Here is a 5,506-nt window from a genome sequence, read left to right as displayed (position 1 = left end):
AAGCACATACAACTGTGACCACTAATACACTACACTGTCGGAGATATAGTATATTTTTAGCTCACCCGGTCGAGGTCACAGCAAGCATGGAAGTAAGAGACATGGAAGCTGGTCGATCCAACACCTATTGAATTATTTACGTAACATTCTATAGAGGGTTTGTATCAAGCTATTGTGATAACAATGTAGTCAGCGTGTCTTTGATGTGGATCATACGTGCCGCCTTTATTGCCAGTTCGTTTTTTACAGGTTTATTATTATGAGCAAAAATCATATTTTTTTTCTTGATTATGTTTCAAGTATGTTGTTTATATTCGGAAAAAAGTGACATGGATGTTAGATTTGTAATCCATAATTACAGAAATCCAATCAAAATATCGAGTTCAACCCTATACTTACAGATTTTCTTAAATTTCACAATATTGGAAATCATGCATTTACTTCTAAACCGCTAATTAGCCGTAAAATTTGATATGCGCACTTAAAATGTAGACATTTATATAGCGCTTTATGCCGTAAACAGCCTCTAAGCGCTTTACATTTATTCCGCCGTCATTAGAATATGTCGGAACCACGTTTGCAGCCTACAAGTGGCGCAGGGTCCATCAGTACAACGACTGTGACTACCCCTAACAGCTTCCCATTGCACCTGGGTGGGGTGAGGCAAGCGAGGCAAAGCGCCTTGCCCAAGGGCGCAACACGGTGGTGGGACGGGGAATCGAACCCACGCACGTCGAGCAAGCTCTCAGATTATGAGTCCAAGGCCGTAACCACTGAGCCACCGTGCCCTATTTGGCACATGCGTTACATTAATTAATTAATCCCGCATCTATTTGTGTGCCCGGGGCTGCCCGAAATTGCTGTTGACCAGATTGTTCCAGGGTCGGGTATTATTTTTACATTCTGCGTAAAATAAATTGTATTTCATTTCATTTTCTGTTTTAAAACTGCTATCTGAGAGTCTAGCATTATATACATTTAATCGGTAGCTTTTACATAATTACATACCTTTAAGGGATCTAAAATGAGCGTTTATTGTGTTTCGACAGTATTTTTTGTGGGACATGAGAGCACCTCAGACCTATCGAATTGCATTCTGAATACGAAGCATGTATTTCTGATATCAAATAATTTTCATTTTTTGAAAATCACAATAATAATACAAATTTTATGACAAATTATAAAAATTTGATATTTTTCAAATTTTTGATATATAACAGTCCTCGAAGCACATCAGACATATCGAATTGCATTCTGAATACGAAGAATGTCATTATGATATCAAATAATTTTGATTTTTGAAATTCGCAATTTAATACACATTTTATGGCAAATCATTAAAATTGATATTTTTGATATTTAACAGTACTTGAAGTAAACTTTATAAATCGCAATTTATAATATTTCAGAGTTGAAAGAGTTTCAACCATACAACATAATTCTGAAATATGTCTCTCTGATTGGTTGATTGTCAAGAGGATTACGGCATCCTCAAAGCCTCTTGCTGTAATTCTCTAATCGATATCTATTATAGGACCGATCTTTTGAAATCCATACAACCGTGTCAAATGAAATAGTCTCGGATCATCATGAGTTTGTGGACGATACAACATTGATACGTCAGATTTCGGAATTGTATTAAAAATAGGCACAAATCACATTGAACAGGTTGAATGCTGGCAAAAGTAGATAACATAACTATGGGTCGAATTTACATTAATCAGTGTCCTGGGCCAGGATAACATTTAGGACTCCTTCGCATTCTAAAACAATACTTTGAACACCAAATGTCCTTGCTTTAATTTTCTCATTTAATTTGTTTTAATTGTAATTAATTTCTTTGTCCACTGGCTCTGTGGTAAATCTGGTATTGCCAACTATTTATCGTCCATTACCCGTGTTAATCTATTTATTTATTAAAATGCACCATCTATTAAATTCCTGTAATACAATGTATAGGCCTAGTGTATTTGATAACAAATTTGTTTTAATTTTTTATTGGAATTTGGATGCCATTACACGATTTCATATATATATAAAATATGTTTGGGCATTGCGGAATTAGTATATGATTAAAGATAGACATACTCTTAGGCCCCCCTTTTTTAATGTTTGTACATTATTAATATTAATATTTATGTACACAATGCAAACGAATGTAGGGCCTATATATATTTGATTGTTTTGTAAACATTAAATTTGATGTTTACTCATAATTATGTCTAAGCAGCATCGGTATTTAGTTTCCTGGGAAAGTGGATCAGATGAGCAGTGAGTAAAAGCATTCGCCCTAAATCTTTATTTGATTTTTATTTTTTTATGAATTTATTAGGCCTACTGGTAAAGTGCAGAAAAAACCTCAAAACGCACTCTAGGATTTTTCATCAGCAGCAGTAGAAATTTATCTTGCATAGATTTTCTGGTGTCCTCGCTTGGATTTAGCAAACAATGAACCGTCAGGGTTATAGCGCGTTATTTAATCTGATTCAACTAGTCGTTGCACGTATATTTATTGCACGTGTACTACTTTTTGACGTCACGAAAAGTATTGTACATACAATATTGTACGTACAATACGGAGTCTGAAGCTAGTGTGACGGGACCGAGCGGCTAGGTACTTAGCAAGTGGCTTTATAGGTGGGCTTGCCGGAGCTAGAATCCGGCTATGCACTGGAGGAGACTGTGATGGACCTCAAAGAAAACTAACAGTGATATCTTGTTTTACTTCAACAATGTATACTGATTTATTCGTGGCACTTGTCTTATCTGTATTACATACTACGGCTTCCAGAATATACTTTATCTCCACAAAGTAATACCATCTCACATATCGATCAACACTAGCTTGTTATCTGGCCAGCAGGCTGTCTCACGCGTCACAATAACCGGGCAGCAGGTAACAGTAACCACAAGTTGCCGTACCACCAATAACACGCTACACAACGGCAACAGTCTGATTTGTAAACCCGGGCCAAATTAACATGCTAGAACACGCCACACCAAGAATCTAAAACGATCATCACCGGAGTCAAATAAGAAAAATGTGTTAATATAATTATATAACATGTTTGGCCTACAAAATCTAAGTTATCTAGTACAAAATGAAAATTTGGGCATAGTGGTCCCGCGAAGCGCCATGCTAATATCGACGACACTTGCGTACGACATGCAAGCATGTAGTGGCAAGGTATCATCACAAAGTTTGACAAATATGATATAAAACACAACTACCTATTGGCATACGAAAAATTGGGCAGCATGGCCCCACGCGGCGCATGCCAATAGGTATAATACATGCAAATGACATACTAGTATGCATTGGCACATATTAATATTTTGACAAAATACATAAGTTTTTGAACGCAATTGAAAATTTGCACATAGAGGCTCCCCTCTAGGTGCAGACCAGATTTTCAACAATACATAAAAGATGACATACGTATGTATCTTTACGATACATGACGTATATATCTCTATGCATCATCACTCCTAAAATTACGACATGGTAAACAACAATACAGATTTCAACAGACTATGTGTTATAAACAATAGCACTATACAAACCATTAGGCCCTACTATACCATTAGGCCTTGTCACTACCTCCATCACTCAGCATTTGGATTGGTCAACTACTTCCATCACTCAAAGCTCAAGCCCTCCATCATTCAAAACTCGGACCGACTAACTCCTCCATCACCCAAACTCGTACCAGTCAACTCCTCCATCACCCAACTCGGACTAGTCAAACTCCTCCATCACCCAACTCGGACTAGTCAAACTCCTCCATCACCCAACTCGGACTAGTCAAACTCCTCCATCACCCAACTCGGACTGGCCCAACTCTCCTCCAAATACCCGCAGTACCAGGGCACCAGCCCACGTTGCACCAGGACACCAGTCCACGTCGCACCAGGACACCAGTCCACGTAGAACCAGGACACCAGTCCACGCAGAACCAGGACACCAGTCCACGTAGAACCAGGACACCAGTCCTACCCGACGTGTTCCTCCTCTCTACTACCCTTAACTCTCCCAATATCACTCTCCGCAGTAATTAGGCCCCCAGACCTCCTCTCTGCTACCATTAACTCGCCAAATATTACCCTCCGCAGTAATTAGGCCCCCAGACCTCCTCTCTGCTACCATTAACTCGCTAAATATTGCTCCCCGCAGTAATTAGGCCCCCAGACCTCCTCTCTTATGGATCCGTGCTCCTTGCTCCGTGCTCCTCTTTTATGGATCCGTGCTAGTACCTTTTGATCCATTGCCTCTCTCTCTCCCGCACTGAAAAGCAAACATACACGTGCACGGAACCCTAATATAACACAATCATGTCTGTTGAAATCACATATAATAATGATAAAAAAAATATACCATATCATCTTACCAATAACTTTCCGTGAGCACTTAACATCCACATATTATAAAAATAAAAATACATGAATATTTAAATATACTTCACACAATTTATAGGCCAAAATAAGATCATAGGCCCTGTACATGACATGTTTTGTAATAAAGACCTAATTAATTTAAAATAGTATCTGGGTGTGACTTGCGTGAGTTCCACATAAATAATCTGATCCAAATGTTAAAGCCTCCATGATTTGACAAAATGTAAAACAATTGCTTTTAGCTGAGGCTACAGTGTTTGCATATCAATAATAATCATGAATAATGTCAAAAGTCAGACAATATAAATAAACACATAATAAATTGTGAAAAGGGAGAAGGAGAGTGAGAGTATTATTTTCCAAACGAAAATAATACAACGCGAAAATATAATAATCCCTATTAATATTACACGCAACTCGCCATCTCAAATAATTAATTAAATCTAAGATCCAAAATAATATTCGGGGAAAACCCGAGTAATTGACGCAATTAGTGCATGTACATGTATATGTGCTACCTAGTAATGAGCTGTGCGGTACGTATACCTTTGACCTCGATGACGTGACTATGCACCAATCTGCACGTACGCCATCTCTCAAATAATGGAACCCAAATAAATTTAATTACAAAAAAATCTAAGATAGACGAACTAAATCAGTCATTTCTCTCTTTCCGCTTTACCTAGAAAGTCCTGTTACGCACCAAAATGAGCAGCAAAGAATACTATATTGTTTAAAACATATGATTTTGAAATACGAACACGATAAAGCATGATTTTGGGGGTGAATTTGTAGCCAAAACCGATAAGAAATGTGCAGAGATGCTATGCTTTCCGTATACACGCACACATGGAAAATAAAACAACGAAGCATCACTCGAATTGCTCACAGAAATTCGCTTAAAATACATTTTAAAATTAATTTCACGACTCCCAAATCACCTCTACGTGTTCTATACATAATAATCTAAGTTGAGTTGGAATGATTTACTTCCTAGTATTATTTATAATAATCAAAATAATGAAAGAATAACGAAAGAACAAGAGAAATATAATTACCTAAAACGATCATCACCGGAGTGGGGAAATTTCCACTCCAGCGAGACCGCATG

This window comes from Amphiura filiformis, chromosome 13 (assembly GCF_039555335.1).
Source record: "Amphiura filiformis chromosome 13, Afil_fr2py, whole genome shotgun sequence".
In the NCBI taxonomy this organism is placed as follows: Eukaryota; Metazoa; Echinodermata; class Ophiuroidea; order Amphilepidida; family Amphiuridae; genus Amphiura; species Amphiura filiformis.
This window is presented reverse-complemented; position numbering follows the sequence as displayed.